The sequence below is a fragment of the Pseudopipra pipra genome, chromosome 9, assembly GCF_036250125.1.
Source record: "Pseudopipra pipra isolate bDixPip1 chromosome 9, bDixPip1.hap1, whole genome shotgun sequence".
In the NCBI taxonomy this organism is placed as follows: Eukaryota; Metazoa; Chordata; class Aves; order Passeriformes; family Pipridae; genus Pseudopipra; species Pseudopipra pipra.
The window spans coordinates 1,971,794-1,989,391 of NC_087557.1; the positions used below are offsets into that span (position 1 = coordinate 1,971,794).

General features: G+C 43.4%; 1 long non-coding RNA gene across 2 annotated transcripts; it reads right to left on the reverse strand.

Moving 5' to 3' along the window:
• Window positions 1–1,749: 1,749 nt before the first annotated feature.
• On the reverse strand, window positions 1,750–17,584 carry LOC135418618 (uncharacterized). Of its 2 annotated transcripts, none has more exons than XR_010432572.1 (5): window positions 13,293–17,584; window positions 11,730–11,910; window positions 7,031–7,120; window positions 4,475–4,652; window positions 1,750–2,087 (listed from the first exon to the last, which is right to left on the reverse strand). It is a non-coding gene; the product is annotated as an uncharacterized LOC135418618 (long non-coding RNA). The 2 variants fall into 2 exon arrangements; XR_010432573.1 differs by having other exon boundaries at window positions 11,730–12,876.
• Window positions 17,585–17,598: the final 14 nt, after the last annotated feature.

Consider the following 17,598-nt stretch of genomic DNA (forward strand, 5'->3'; position numbering starts at 1 on the left):
GATTTTAAATAAGAAACTCTTACTCCATCTACTAAATCTGGTTTATGTTACTTCACCTTTCAAACTGCCCAAACACATGACATCTCCTGAAAATTAACAAGGTATATACTATGAGGTGATACCTAATTCAGTTTATCCTATGAAAGTCTGATCAGCTCCCACAGAAATAAATTAAAAACACTGTGTTGACCTAACAAAAATTAGATTTGACCCTAAAAGGGCAGGACTCTGCTTACATGAACAGAGAGAACATGGTATTTCTATCAGTCTTTAAAGTGAGAATGAAAATTCAGGAATCTCTTATTAGAGAGAAGGAGAGAGATAAGGACATAATTCCAGTGAAGTCAGCAGAGATAAACTGATAAAACTGCTTTCAGGTTAAATTCTGATAAATGAAGCAAAGCTAGAGTAGCTGTTACAGCCTCAGGTTAAAATCAAGACACAAAATAAAGATGTTTTGCATGATAGAGACCATTTATAACCATAAGGACATACATTCAGCTCAGCACTTTCATCTTTTCCCTTTTATACTTGCATTTATGATCTCACCTGGGTTTCCCACCCTGGATTTCTTCACAGCCATTTCTTCACATGCTGTACTCTGTGCTTAGGGATTTTGGGAGCTGCTATGGATTCTGCTTGGAGAGTGCATGTCAGTGCCCATGGAGCACTGCAGCAGTGCTGTCACCTGGATTTTAAACTTTTGAAACAGTACTTCATCTAGGGATAAAATTCCCTTGTCTGCCTTGGCAGGGGTCCAGAGCTCTTCCTGTGCTCTGCATACAGTCTTCCTGAAGTGTCCCACGTGCTTTTGCTCTCCTGGATCTTCCAGAGGGAAGAACAGCAGCTCAAAAGTGGAGTTACTCTGTGCTGTTGCCCTGGGTGGGACTGGGCTCTTTGGGGTTCCTGTGACCAGCTCAGAAACCCTTTCTGGAGGCTTCCCCACAGCACAGGCCAGGCTGAAGCTGCTGCTGCCTGGGGAGTATGAAATGAAGGGCACCCCTTGGTCCCCTCCTCATCTAAAACTCTGCCCTGCTGATCTCTAGAAGGATCATTACTGTGCATCTGCAGCAACCCTGGAATGAAGCTGGCCCTCCCAATGGGAGCAGGCATCACTAGGAAATGACAAAGCAGCACCTATTAAACCTGCACATTCTTTTAGATTTAGAAAAGACAGAGAAAACCTATCCAGAATCTGGACTTCTGCTAAGTCACAGAATCGTAGAATCATCAAATGGTTTGGGTTGGAATGGACCTTAAAGCCCATCCAGTGCCACCCCCTGCCATGGGCAGGGACACCTTCCACCAGCCCAGGTTGCTCCAAGCCCTGTCCAACCTGGCCTTGGACACTTCCAGGGATCCAGGGGCAGCCACAGCTTCTCTGGGCAACCTGTGATCATGCTCTAAGACTGGTTGCCCCCACTAAAGAAAATAAAGTTGGTGACCCTACAGGCAGATTAAATGCTTTCTCTAGTTAACTGATATGGTTTTGCAAGTGAAAAAGTGTATTGGGTGTGAAGCCCAGCTGCTTTTTGGTGGAACAGTTCCCGTAAGTGTAAAATTCAAAGACAGAAAAAACCCTCATGTTCACTTCGACACTGAGGTTCTTCATTAAAACATAAAATACATTAAGCGTGGAACATAAATATTACTTTTAGAAGAAAGGGAAAATGAGGCTCCATTAGTAAAGACAGTGAATAAGGAAATATAACTGAGATGGATTTGATTAATAGATTAGGAATGACAAAATAATCCAAGTAATGTTTACTTTCCCAGCATTAAGTAACTTTAATTACATTCTACTTCTCTAATAGATGTTTGCCACAGGGCATTTATCCACCATGTTGAACAGTAAATTTATGTATTTCTTTATGTAAATCTCAGTATCAGCAGTCTATTTTCAAAAGCAACATTAAGGTCATGTAATGTTCTATATTTAGGGTCTTTGCCAGAGCCCACTGGAGCTGAATCCCACTGAATCCCCAGCACCAAAGTGAGCCTTGTTGATGTGAGATGTTCCACCCTGGGGAGTGTAATTGCTCTCTGGTCTGTCTGCCATCCACAGAAACAGTGCATTTGCCACTTTTCTGTAGGTGAGAAAGTGAGTACCAAAATCATGACTCAAGGTCCCCACCAGGTTTTACAGCTCTACATATTTTTATATGTACACTTATATATGCATTTTACAAGGGCATGGAGTGATAGGACGAGGGATAATGAGGTTTAACTGAAAGAGGGTAGATTTCCATTAGCTATTAGAACTCGGAGCAGTTGGCCTTTGCTTCAGATTTTGCTGAGATTGGGCAGACAGGGTTTGGGCAGCTGCAAACATTTCCTGGTCACTCCTGCTCTCCACAACCTCTCAGACATATCAAAGACTCATAGAATGGTTTAGGTGGGAAGAGACCTTGAAGATCATCCAGTGCCACCCTCTGCCATGGGCAGGGACACCTTCCACCAGCCCAGGGTGCTCCAAGCCCTGTCCAACCTGGCCTTGGACACTCCCAGGGATCCAGGGGCAGCCACAGCTTCTCTGGGCAACCTGTGCCAGGGCCTCCCCACCCTCCCAGAGGGACAAGGTAAGAGTCAACAGGAAGCATCTGAAACTGTGGTCCCATATTTGCAAATTCTCCATGTATTTTGCTCCATGAAAATAATTTGTGGAGGGAAAGAGATAATGGCTGTTTATGAAAGTGGCAGTGTTTGTTATCACTGTGAAATAAGAGCAAATCCCTAAAAAAGTAAAATTATCTAAATTATGGGAGAGGTGGTTGAACTCCACAGTGGTGACATTTCTAACTATAAATATTGGAATGAAGCAAACAAGTGAATAATCCCTTTCCACAAAGCACTGCTCATAACAGCTGACATTTTCAGGCCCTATTTCAGTGCCTTGCTGTATGTTAAATACTATTGCCACATTAAAATATAAATTTCAACTTTGAAATGTTACAGAAATAACTCGTCATTCCCTTGAGGAACGATGTCACTGTCAATGGACTGCAAAGAAATAAGAAGACATCTGTGCAGACACAAAGAGAACTGGAGTAGGGTATTACAGTGCCCTTCTGGTGGAATCTGCATGGATTATTATTATTACTAATTATATTTTGTCTTTGTTGTATTGAGCCCATTGACTGCTGTACATCCAGTTTTGGGCAGGGAACATCTGAGTTTGATTAGTAAGAAGTACTTTTAATATTTACTCTGCTACTACCAAAAGCCGTTTTGCATTTCAAAGGGATTCATTGTATTTATTCCCTCATTAAACAACCTATTTTTCAGCTGAAGACAGGTTTTGTATAGTGAAGTGTTAATACCTAAAACCAATATCTTATGTTGAGGATGTTACCTGCTGATTAAAACAGGGATCCAGCTCAACTGGGCAAGTTGCTTCCCATCTCTCCGAGACACCAGCACTCAGGAGATGTGATTGATACCTGCTTCCTCTGTGCAAAGATGGGTGAGCTTTATTAGCTCTTTGTGAAGTTTAAATGAAAGATATTGATCCTTTGATGTGAGGAAGACCTTGTTCTTCCTCCCAGCCTAAAGTTCAGGTGTCACAGCCTGAAGCTGGGGTAGTTGGGCTTTGGCCTATTGACCCACTGAGTCATGAAGGCACTAAGGCAAAATAAGCAGCGTGTAGGTGAGCATTTAAACCTCCAAACCTCCACTGGGAAGAGTAAGCTGATCCAGGGTAAGCAGCTCCTATGAAGTTTAGCTTTCAGGCTGGATAATGCACCTCACACACCAGACAGAGCAGCTCAGTCTGAGCTTGGCTGCCATGGAGGACTCGCCTCGGTCTGTCACCAGCCTGAAGGGGAAGGTCCTGCTACTGCGACACTTTTAGGGCTTCACTGGATGTTCTATTTTTATATTTATTCTCAGGAAGTATTTGCACAAGAGTTTACGAGCACAGGGAGTGACTGGCCGTGGCACTCAGTGCTCTGGGCTGGGTGACAAGGTGGGGATCAGGCACAGGGTGGACTCTGTGGTCTTGGAGGCCTTTTCCAACCTTAGTGACTCTGTGATCCTATGTTGTTTTCCATGAAGGAGGTGTGTTTGTTTATTCTCACATTGCTTTTGGTCTTACAGACCGTCTCCAGCTCAACAGTTACATCTGAGTACACTCCTGATCCCAAGCTCAAGCAGAACATTTAATTGCTAAGAGACTTCCTGTACACAGAGCTCTTAATTGCAATTATAGCATAATACATGAGGAGGCTCCATCCACTCATGTGGACTGGGGTTCTAAACTTAATTTCCCATCACATGACTTCCCTGGGTATTCCATGGTGGTCATGAAAGACACCAGTTATAATCTACAAGCCCCATTAAATTTTCATCCACGTTCAGCTTTGGTGGTGATGTTCTCTTTCACCCAGGAGTACTTTCCCTTGATAAACACTGATGGAAATGCAACCAAAGTGAACTGATATCATCTCCCTTTTCCATTCTGAGGGTAGTTACTCACAGTTTTGCTCTGTTTGCAACCTGCCAAGGATCAGTTGGCTCAGAGAAGGACCTGCTGTGCCTGAGTGCCTCCAGCATCTCCCCACAGGCACTGCTGTGACAGTCTCCTCCGCTCACCCACAAGTCTCTTGCCAGCCATCTTCAGGCTCAAGGGTAGCATCAATCTCACGATGGAAAACCTTATGAAAATGAAAGCTCTTGTAACCATCAGCAATCCAGACACCCTCCTTGGCTGTCACACAACCCTGTGATTTCCCACCCAAGAGATGCTTCCCAGAAAACAGATACTTCATTTTAACCAGAATTATTTTTAAAAGGTACTTTTTAGAGGTTTAATTTGTCTTTTAAGAGCAGTGGTATCAAGAGAACCATCACGAAGTCTGTCATTGTTCCATGCCTCCTAAACAGAGTTGATAGCACTGCTCTGTCTTTAATCAAAACCTATCCAATACTTAGTGACAAAACCAGCTTAACCTGCTTAAAAATAACAGCACCAATTCATCGAGGTTTTTACAACACCTGATATAGGAAGATAAACAGAAAATATTTTTGTCTTGCTTAACTTTGTTTATGATGGCATTATGCAGGCATGCCTCTGGCTTACATATAATTTCCTTGCTCAAAGCCCTCCAAAGATTAGTGAGTGTGTCAAAATGGGTTTGTACAAAAGCAGCCCTGGGGGCCAAAACGTGGAAATTCTACAGTAAAAAAGCCTTAAACATATGAGTGTGTCATTTGTTCTTAGTGTAAATTTAAAAGCATTATCATTATATTAAGGACTTCAAATGTTTTCTGTTCCCTTCTGCTTTACAGGAAAATTCTTGCTGTGCTCCTAAAGATTCAGCAATTTTCAAAAGACAATTTCCCTTGTATTTTTTATTACTGGATTTGTATAGCAATTTAATCCATTCCATATTCTTCCCTGGGAGGGTGGGGAGGCCCTGGCACAGGTTGCCCAGAGAAGCTGTGGCTGCCTCTGGATCCCTGGGAGTGTCCAAGGCCAGGTTGGACGGGGCTTGGAGCAACCTGGGCTGATGGAAGGTGTCCCTGTCCCATGCCCCTGCCCCTGGATAAGTTTAGTATCCCTTCCAACCCAAACCATTCTGGGATTCTATTGACTGGATTTTCAAAGCAATGCCACAATTTTAGCATCCAAAGTTGATTTCTTTACCATTAAATCCTTAGCACCAGGTGTTTGGAAGCATTTAAGCCTCCAAGAAAAGCAAAAGGTTCAGGTGTTTTGAAAATACAAGCAGGGCTCTGTATTTTTCCCCTGTTACCCAGAAGCCTTTTTTGTTGGAAAAGGTATGAAGGTCAGTCTCTCTGCCCTAAAATTTCTAGATCAGGAGATGAAAACAGTGGGGTTGCCTGTCTTGTTCATCCTTTGGGGAGATTTTATGCTACTTTACATGGATATTGGGCCATGATTATGTGTATTGCACTCAAAAGATACAGAGAGATGCCTGTGGAGAGATCAGTCCCTAGGGATTTACCCTACAGCCGGGCTGGGAAGTGAGTTAGATGCCTAATGGGATTTTCAAAAGTACCTTAATAGATTAAGCATCCAGTTACCCGGAGATTTAGGAACCTCATTTTCTTTGCATTAGATTTTCCTTTGAAAATGCAGTGTCTGGGTGCCAGCTGCATCCCTAGGGATACAAAGACCTCTGGAAATTGGGCTTTTAGCAATTTTACAGGCAGCACATGATGTCAGTGAGCAAATGCAAGAGCTCTGTAGGCTGCTGGCAGGGGCTCTCTTTCTGGAGCTCATCCTTGGGCACTAATTCTCATTAATGCATGAGAATGTCTGGCTGACATGACCAAAAATACCTGTAAATAAAGATCTCCAAAGTGACTCCTTGGCCTCTTCATTCCACATTAAGTTTTATGGAAGAAATAACACATATTTGTAATTATTACTTATGGAGGGAAAAAAGGAAAATTTTAAATCCACTTTAAATTTTGCCTTCAAAAGACTGAATTAAATTATTTTTATCTCCTCTGGAGGTCTTATTTATTTCCTACAGTGGCTGAAAACGTCCTGTGCATCATATTTATTTCTCTTTTAACCCCCTCCTTTAAAGGTCTGTGTCCTACACTCCCTCTTGTTTTTCATGGAAATTTTTACCATGAATTAAAAGGAGCAGACAGAGTTGGGGTAAAGGACATTTTATTTAACTTGGCCTCTGCCTGGACCTACATATTTGTTTATGATTGTCAAGGTTCCTGCTTTCATCCAGGCAGAAAATAGTTGCTAAGCAGCAGCTTTGCTTTATAAAAGGCAGAGCCAGGGCCTGATCCTGCCCTGACTTGTGCATGTGGTTGCTTACAGGGTTATCCCAAGGAAGGTGACTTGGATATACCTCCCACCTAAGAGCTGACACATGTCTCTGTACAACTCACAGAGTGTCTTGGTTTGGGCTGGGATAGAATTTTGACACACACACACACATATATATAAATAAATTCTATTTGTGTTCTTGTATGTATTTCTGGGGTGTGTCAGTACAAATTGATGTAAAATTTAATATCTGTCCTCTTAAATGCACTCAGTTACCTAAAGTGTGCTGGTGGTATGAAGCCAGTCCATGGATTTTTGCCTTGGAAAAATCCATCATAAAACCCTCGCATCGGGCTTTTGAGTTTCCTGCAAAACCAGAGAGGTTCATAATGTACAAAAGAACTGTCAAGTCATGTCTCAGCCTTTCTTGCATCATCATGCCTCTGCCATTCTTTTTACTAAAAATAACTCATTTGTTGAAATTTATGCAAGTGTGTGAGGTGAATGGAACTGTACAAACGTTGGAGATGTCACTCAACAACCCTTCCCTGAGTTTTTGACCTGGGACAAAGCAGCCAGGAGGATACAGGCTGTCCTCTCAGCTCACAAAGCAGATCAAAAGCCTTAGAGGTGATGAGTGCAAATATATAGATTTCACATATTTATCATATAAATATAATATGATATGTGAATATTGTATAATTAGTGGTGTGACTTCAGCAAATCCAATCTAAAGTGCTGTAAAGCCACTGCTCCCACAGTCTGGGAGCACCTGGGAGATGCAGGGAGCACAGACTGCTCCATCTTGGGATCATGGCAGGGACCCAGGCCAGGAATGACATGATGTTACTCCAGAAGAGCACAGAGTTCCCTTTGGAGGCACATCCCAGTCAGGTTAGATCCCTGGCACAAAAGTTGGAGCAAAACAAAACAAGGTTCAAAAACAAGTACATGATGACCAGGTTGTTACAGCTCTGAAACACCACAGGAAGAGGCCAAGGAAAAGCTGGTCTCAATCAGCAGTGGTTGTTTTGCTAATCCAGATGGGATTACACAAGATACTTCGACGAGAATTTCACTCTCACCCTGTACCTGCATTTATTATTTTTTTCAGCAGACCCACTTTCATAGGCTTTAATGTTTAATTAACTGTAAATGAACACATTCCCAAAGAAGTGCCAGTGTAGCCGGAAATTCTCAATTTTCCCCACTGCTGCTAACATTAATTTGTTTCATTATATCTTAAATCATACAATTCCAGTACCTCCAACCTGAATTTTAGATGTAATCAGATATGTATCTCCCATATTCTGTAACATCATGTCAATATCTGAGTTTATCACAACTTCTCAGCACAAACTTAATGTTTGGCCCAAATCTCCAGTTCTTGGGAAAAGTTACTGCCATTTCTCTTTGGTGTTGAAAAGCAGAACTGATTTAAAGTGTATTTTTAAACAGCCAGTGGGAAGTTAAAAAGAGAAGTCACATGCATGACTCATGGTCCTGGAAACAGCTGCACTGCTTTTGGTGACAAAGGGCTGGTTTAGGCCTTATGTAACTCCAGGAAAATCAATATGCAGCAAATGTACTGCCCCAGAAAGGAATCTGAGCCCAAATTAAAAAAATTACACAAACTGGCTCATCCCCTGTCTTTAAATGGGGGTTCTTTGTCCCCCCACATCTCTCACTTGCTGTGATGAGTGATGTGCTGGCAGTAGATTGGGTCACTTGTAGATCAGAACAGGTTCAAAGCTAATCACTGCTGTACTGTGAGTGTTTGACAACACGAGGAGTATGTTGGGCCATTAAAAAATCCCAAAATTCAGGCTGCACCCACCCTAACTGTGGGCAGCTTCTGGAGAGATAAAAAGGACTACATTTCAGTACCATTCCCCTGGAATTCAGCCTCCAGAGACCTCTGCAAGTACAAAACTGCTTATTTGCACACCTCCAAAGGACTCAGGAAACCAGAGCAGCGATGCTGGTTGTCTCTTTAGGCACAGGTTCTGTTTGATACCAAAAATGCTGGACCATGAAGGAGTAAACTCTTCCTCAGTATGTATTCGAAGTGGTTATTTTTGTGCCTGGCTGTAGTTAGTTTCCCAATACCCCTGAGTGTTTTATCTGCTGTTTATGGACACTGTATTCTGCTCACAGATTATTGGGTACTGTAGTACTCAAAACTAAAGCAAATCCAAGTATCTAAGATACATATTTAGCAACCCCAGGCCTATTTATAGGCCCTCAGGCCAATGGTCCATCTCACAGACAAATAGGAACAGAAAATGGTGTTTCAGGAGAGCCCATGAGCCAATTCCTGTGGTCCCTCCTACTGCCCTGAGTTAGGGATATTAGAGGATACATCTCTGACTATTCCCTGTAGTAGCTATTCATGTACCTGGCATCCATGAATTTGTGTAATCTCATTCCAAATCAGCCTCCATCACCTCCTCAGGATGCAAATTCCAGAAGTTCATTACATGTCATTTAAAGAAGTACTTTCTTCAATTAAAGTTTCGAATTTACCTTTTACCTGTTTCAACCTATGTCCTCTATTACTGACGGATTTAGGGAATAACAGCTTGTCATGCACCCATCAGCTTCATCCAAGGCCAGGCTGGACAGGGCTTGGAGCACCCTGGGCTAGTGGAAGGTGTCCCTGCTCATGGCAGGGGGTGGCACTGGATGCACATATAATGTCTGTCATATTTCTGTTTTCATAGGAGATCAGCATCATCCTAAAAAAACTCCTCCTTTGTTATGAATGGAATTCCAGGTGACTGTAGAATAGTCATCCCAAGTAATCCAACAGGCTGTGCAATAAACTGTTGTAGATCATCTCTGCTTTGCTTGTACAGCAGCAAGAAAGGGATCCCTTCTTGTGACAGCTGTTGTCATCCCTTCTCCTTCTCCTGAAGGGAATGTTAGTCCAGCTGCAGCTTGTGCCTCTTCCCCATTAGCTCATTTTCTGTATTTCAGCCATTTCAATCATGTGTCCACCACCAAACCCCAATGCCCTGAGAGCGAAGCACAACACCCAGCCAAAGGCACACTGCAGTGCCATCCTAGTCCCTGGAATCTGCTCAGCCCCTCAGCACAAAGAGGAGGCAGCAGGTGAATGATCCAAGATTATTCCACAGAACTGACTTGCTTCAACCACACAGACTCAGGACATGTGTTTCCCATGTCTAGGAGTAGGTTTCCCATCTCCTGTTCCTCCGGACACAGCAGCAGCTGCACATACAGTGCCGGTGGTCTGAGACAGGAGAGCAAGTGTTTCAGCCTGTGCCAGGGGAGGAATGACATCCAACTCCACCAGCTGCTCCCTGACCTCAGCTGGGAGGGAGGGAGGGAGCAGCCTGGAGCAGGCAGAGAGAGTTCCCAAGGAACCAGTGTCGAGAGGTGTGGTGGGCAGAGGTGGGTTTTCAGGCAGAGGAACCAGAGGTGGGCCTGGGAATTTGCATGGAGACTGGAAAAATGGCCGTGGATAATAACGAGCTAAGCAAGCCCTAAGGTAAGGAGGAGTCAGGACTGGCAAAGTCAAGTTTGTCAAGAGAGTTAGTCTGTGGCTAAAGATGGATTGAGTGGAGAAGGGTAAGGGAGGGTTACTGCTGACAGGATTGATGTCACAGTGTCAAATGATATCTCCTTCATTCGGCCTGTGTGGTTGGGTTGGGTTTGGAGTTTTTAATTCTGAAATTGGGAAGTCCTGGAAAGCTCGAGACTGTTCCTTGTTCTATCTCCTCCACCAAACTTTTCACTATGACCATGCCAGTACCCATTCTTTCCCCAAATATGCAGTTCCTAGTGCCAGGATTTAATTTTTCAGGGAGGTAGCTAGGAAGGATGGGAAGATACTACAGCAATACCTGCAGCCAGCCAGTTATTTTGGCCATCAGCCTTCATTGATGACTTAAAAAACCTCAAGTATTTTATCTTATCCAAATGATAATTCATCTTTCTGGATATTTCCTCCCCAAAATCATCCTGAGTTATTCATATTCATAAGGTGGTCCTGTTCTAAATAGTTATATAAAACAGACATGTATGTGCATGAGTCACATTGCTCTTTGCATCACACCAGAACAATGGCTTTAGGGTGAAAGTGTGTACACAGGACCTGGGTGTTCCAAATTTAACTCACAGTTTTGCTCCATTCTTCCTTTGTGACTCAAACCAATGACTTGGCCTTTTTGAGCCTCAGCTTCTAAAGCTGCAAAATGAGGTCTGTAAATCTCTCTGAGCTGCTGTGACACTACAGTCATTCATTTTTGTGATGGGATCAGAGATTACGGTAGGGAAAACTTCAAGAAAAGTAAGTATGGTAGAATTCCAAATAAATTCACTCATAAAAAGGGAGTGACTACAAAACCAAAAGGGACCCAGCTTTCACTTACAGATTTCAAACTGGACTTTATAAATGGTAATGCCACTTCCCCTTTCCCATCAAACACATCAGATGTGTTCATTTAGAAGAGAAAGGAAAAGATAAGGCACCCTATAAAAGTACCACAAGGTAGAGCCACTGGGGATTGTTCTCTCTAATGAAGAGTCAATAATTTATCACCTTGGTGTTTGCCAAAAGTCATAAAAGCAGGCAACGAAAATTAATGAACAAAGGACATTCAGAAGAAAAACCATAAATGAACAGGAGGCAAAAATTAAGAGATGAAGATAGATTATCACTTCTGGGGGAAAGCAAGACAACATTCTCGGTTTCTTTTTAAACTTCAGGCCTCAGGACTGATATAAAAGGAACATCTGCTTTGTTTGCTCTAGTATCTCCTATAATTCACAAAAGCTGAATACACACTCTGGTCTTTGGAGTGGCCATGAGAGTTTTTGGGTCTGAAACAGCTTGTAGAAAACCACTAGTGCCTTTTCCTCTTGTCCCTAAATACATATCATTCCTAATGCTGAAGACTTGGGTGGTAATTAAGGATGTAAAACTGTAAGTAAACCCTGCTGCAATTACCTGAGTAATCTGGTTCAAATCAGCTCACGGGGCTGATGGAAATGTTACTGCAGTCAATTATTTCCCACAGTTGCACAAGGACCCGGTTCTTGTTCCCACTGAGTTCAAAGGTAAACAGGCTTTTAACTGACAGGAGCAGGAACTTGCTGTTGCTGGTAGGGATGGCTGCAGAGCTTTGGAGCTGGAACAAAACACACACAGCAATTATCTTGGCACCACAGACAGCATGTTCCAAACTCTCCATCTTATATATGACAATAACTGAGTCCTTAACACCAGGGTCAAAAGAGAGTGTTTCATTTTAATAAAAATTGAGTTTGTTGTTCCACTGCCTCTCCTGGCTGTGCTGGTAGGTTAATGCCCAGCCTGTAAGGATGGCACTGTGGGATACACATACACATACATTCATTCAGAGGAATGAGCTGGGCATTCCACCCAGCACAATTAATGCTCCCGGGTAACACGAGCCTGTAGCTGTTCTCACTCTCTGTGATAGAGGGATGAGGCCAAAGAGGGACAGGCATGACCTTCCAGTGGAATGTGCAGTGCTCAGGAGGGCACATGGACGTGACACCGAGTGTATGTTACAGACTCTTGGTGCATCTAGTTTGTCCCCATGGGCAGAGTGCTGGAATTTTAAATCTCTCCAGCCTTTTTGTCCCCTCTCAAGGCCGTGGGGTAATTCAGATTCTGGAGGGGAGACACTGGTGATGCAGGAAAAGTGTCTCTTGCTCCAAATGTGCTCCTTACACTTTTCCCTGTGCTGCTCTGTCCTATGACATGACACTGATGAAATCAAAGAGAATCCATGTCTCAGAAAGTTATTTTTCAGACACTGTCAATACAGAGTGAGGACACGATTACACTAAATTTCTGTGTTCTATGGAATAAGTGATGGAGTTTAAGATTAATTCATTGCTCTTCATCAAGAAACAGTGTAGCTCACCTTTGGCTTGTTCCTGTGCACATGAGAAAATTGAGAAAAGCAACCCTCAAGGAGGGGTTCTCATTAACCTCCTGCCTTCCTGCCAGCAGGAATAGCAATTCTCACAGCAGCAATACCTTTCCTTTCACAGGACATAAAGGTTTTTCTACATTTTTTCTTCTTTTTTTTTTCCCAATTAAGTTAGTCATAGCATTATTGTGGCTGAAACATATAAGCAGAGTTAAAGTAACTTTAGAAATCTACCCTTCTGCTTGTGCAGAGATTACAAATGCGCAGTCCAACTCCTAAATCAATTTTGTTCTCATAGCTTTATGTTAGCATTAATTAAAAAATAAAATTGAGGGACACTGGGCTCTTCTGTAAAAGCTGAAAAAAGAGCTTTGCTTGTAAAAGAGATTTCACAGTGTTATCATTCTTAATATTTGAAGAAACACTCATAATTTAAAATTTCTAACTCATTTTTCTTCACATTTTGATTTTTCATTAGTAACGATGTAGCTTCAGATGGAGAAAAATAAAAAGAAGGAGGAGCAAATAGGGAGCTCCCAGGCTGCAGTACAGGCAGCAAACATATTTAGTAAGTGCAACCTCAAGGACAAATAGTACAAAGCTCTTACTTGCAGGCACAGTCAGAAGCTGGCAGAAAGCTGAGGGGTCAGGAAGGCAAACAATTCAAGTGCAAAGTGTTTTATTGTAACCCTCTGGACAGGATGTTTCAGCCAAAGAAACTATTGTCCTTATGGAAGCACAAAAGACCTACAGGTGTATGGAAAGAATCAGCATTTTTATAATGTACAAGTAGAACATATTGCAAATACCACTGCCCAGCAACCACAACTTAATACAGCTGGAAAGCATTTAATTTTAACTAGGCTCCTGGTCCTAAATCAACAATAACCACATTTCAAGTTCTACAGGAAAGCCATAAACTAGAGATTTTTTAACAGCTCATGCCTGATCAGAAACTCTTGAACATGTGTACTCCAAAGGATCAGACTTTAGTCCAGTCTCCTTAAAACCAAAGAATCCCAGACTGGTTTGGGTTGGAAGGGACTTTAAAGCTCATCTCGTTCCACCCCCTGGCCAGGGACACCTTCCATTGGACCAGGTTGCTCCAACCTGGCCTTGGACACTTCCAGGGATGGGGCAGTCACAAATGTGCCACTCCATTTGCTGGGGATCAGATCTGAATATCAGCTTTTGATTTGTCTGCTCCAAGAGTGGTGACAGGACAGGTACTGCTTTGAACACATCCACACTTGTGAACTGATGTTACATCTGGGTTAAATACTGTCCCAGGCCAAGGGAAAATAACTTGTAACATAAAGAAAGTAGGATCTCCATGCCCAGGATGGATCTGCTGACAGTTGCCTGGGGCGAATTGTCTTGAAAGAGTTATAAAAGCTGTAATTTTTCAAAAATTGTCGCAATCTTCTCTGTGCAAGATATATCTGCAGCTGGGAGCTCACACGAGGCTTCATCCCAAAAGCTGTTGTCTTTGAGATGGCAGGACTGATCCTTCAAGGACAGGTATTCAGAAGAAGGGGTTTTTAAAGACATTAACTAGCAGCTCTCTCGGAATCCTCTGTACATTTTCTGTGGACTTAATCCAATAGAATTAATTAGAGAGACTTCTATTTGCTTAATGGAAATGAGACAAGGCATAATTTATAGCCCTGTTGTGGCAGACAGGCTCTGGCTTTCTGTCCAGCACAAATCAAGGAAGGTGACTCTGGTGGAAGAATGGGAAGGAAGAAGGGAAAGATGTTTACATTGTTCAAGAAAGATGAACAGAGACTTGATAGAGAACCTGCCTTCAAAATGTAAGGCCATGGCTATTAAACCTGGGTCTTTTAATACTCCTCCATAGTGCTTATAAATTTCCTACAATCTCTGCTCCTAAGTAGAGGATTTATCCAAGATCATCATTGCTTTGCCACAGGGAAAGGAAAGGAGATGAAGTGCCCTGCTCAGAGTAGCTCTTATCAGCCAGCCAGATGGCAAACGAGGTGCCAGAGTTTACAGGAAAGAGTCCATGTGGACCATCAATCCCAACACAGCCCAAACAACATTAAAATGTCATTGCTGAGGACTCTGAGAGCCAAGGCACAGACAAAATGTGTTCTACACAAAGACTTCTGCAACCAGAACAAATTATGGAAAACCTCTCCAAAATGCAGCAAGGAAAAGCTATGGATGAGTAGACCGGTGTGAGAATTACAGAGAACAAAAGGAACCTTCAGTTGCAATACATATCTATATATAATTTAAATATATACACAATAAATGATGATTCACTAAATTGTATTGGGTTTCACAAAGCGTTTTGTTCACTCATAGAAACAATTTTTCTCTTTAAAACCAAAGCAGGGCCCAGATCCTTGGCTGGTGGTGTCCCTGGCTCAGGTGCTGCACTGCACTGAGCTGTGCTAGTCTGGCCACAGAGGAACACTCTGTGAGGCTGGATTTAAAGACATATTGTAGAATGATTTGTCTTTATGTGAAGAGAAAAAGGTCTTGTTCTTACTTCTAGGACTAGCTTATTTTTTCTGCATTTTCTCCATTTTTGGTGCAGCAATCCAAGCCCCGTATTTTGTTCTCACCAAATCTAATATTTTCCCCTCTCACGTGGTTTTCACCACACAGCTTTGTCAGAAGCAGAGTTTGCTGTTATGACATCAAGGCTTTGCAATATCCAGAATCAACAAATGCAGCCTTTCCTTTAGCCATTAGATCTTTAGATGAGACATGTGGGGACAGGGACCAGCAGAAGAGCCACATCAGAGTCAGGGACACCTACAAACCACCTGGCTTAGGAGGAACACGCCACTGGCATGAAAAGCAAGAGGGCTTTCCAACTCAATCCCACTAGTCCCTTCCAATAATGTGTTCTTCTTCAGAAATCAATTAAGATTCAGCATGAGTTTCATTGGGAAGGATTGCAAAGTTTCTAGCAATTTGAAATTAAAGTATTTGCATGTCATAGAAGTCTTTTCCATCATCACAGGAAATACAGTTGTCCAGAACAATGGTGTTTTAATGATGTAAAATAATTTCATGTTGATTACTAAGCAAGGAGCACAGGAACAAAACCTTTTTTTTCCAGGAGTGAGTTTGGGTCATCAGAATGCAACCGGCCCAAAGGAGATGCTGCCTGAGGTCCTGGCTTAGACATGCTTCCCAAAATCCCAAACGTGTTCCCCTGTCTACATGAAGAGAACTGGGAACACTCATCTGCTAACTGTGCTGTGGGGAAGATGCTACTCTTGCTCTCTGACGTCTCAGTCGGTGGCTGATAATGAAAATTGACGGTGATTCATAAAGACATCTCCTTTCCTGAGAAAACTGGAACAGCAGCTTGCGTAATCCCGAGATTTACTTAATTAAGGAACATCCCAGCTATTTGATCATGGTTCCTGTCTCTTGTCTTCACCTCCTGCTCCCTCCCAGCTTTGCCTCTGATTACAATGGCCCTGATAAGAAACTTCATTCACAAAGCAAGCAGAGAGTGGGAAGGCAGGACTGAGGTGTGGCTGGTGATTTAAAAACTGAAAGGAGGCACTGAGAATGTCTCAGGGAAATCGGGATTGTCCTGTTTGCTGCAGGCAAAGTGAGAAGCTGGGGAGGGCTCAGCTGCAGTGTGGGCACTGTGTATCTCAGAGAGGTGTGTGGGTGAGGAATATACCTACAGCTTTAACGCCTGCTTCCGAGGAGACAAGACCATCATTTGCAGTATTTTGAAGCACTTTCTGCTTGAAATCTCAGAAACACCCAACTTCAGTGTTTTGAAACACACTTCTGCACCGAGATTCTTGAAAAATTATAGAGAAATGGGTAAACATTATAATATATGACAATATATCATGCACATTTGACCGGCAAGACACTGAAGCTGTATCTAACATAATCTACAGGTTTCCTATTTCCTGACCAAGGCGGCCTCCGAATCCGGAGGAAGCACACAGGGAAATTGCACAGGGAAGTGTATCGCTGCCTTCCAGGTGACCTTGGCACTTTAAATCAGGAAGCAAACATGGAGCCTCAGCCTTCACCCGGTCCGTGGATTATTTATGATGATCTTGCAGCAGCTCTCAGGTCCAGTCATGAATCAGGAACCCGCTGCACTATCTCACATACAAACACATAACAAACAGACAGGGCTTCAAATACCCCTCATTTATCAGCAGGGATGTTTTCAAATTACTTTCCCGGGCAAGACAGGATTTATCGTGAAGAGAGTGTGTGGATATTTCTCATCCAGCTGGGAAAATGCCGTTCCCAGGGGGTTCCAAGGTGCTGGAAGAGGCGAGATGGAGCTGGCGTTGCCTCACGCACAGGGCAGGCTGCCAGGGAGAGTTCCCAGCATTAAGCATGGCATTTTTTGGTCAACTAGATATGACCCCTTGAACTACAGCCCAGAGCAACGAGGGGGAGTCATGGCTGAGGGGTGGCCATGGCTGAGGGGATGACATGGCTAAGGAGGTGACATGGCTGAGGGGGTGACATGGCTAAGGAGGTGACATGGCTGAGGGGGTGACATGGCTGAGGGGGTGACATGGCTAAGGAGGTGACATGGCTGAGGGGGTGACATGGCTGAGGGGGAGTCATGGTTGAGGGGGGGCCATGGCTAAGGGGATGACATGGCTAAGGAGGTCATGGCTCAGGGGGTGTCACAGCTGAGGGGATGACATTGCTGAGGGGATCATTGCTGAGGGGGTGACATGGCTGAGGGGATGACATGGCTAAGGAGGTCATGGTTGACGGGGTGTCGCAGCTGAGGGGGTGATATGGCTGAGGGGATCATTGCTGAGGGGATGATATGGCTGAGGGGGTGCCATGGCTGAGGGGGTGCCATGGCTGAAGAACACAGGCCGCACCAGGTTTGAAAAACAAGGGTCACTGAGCCAGTTGTGCTCGCGGCTC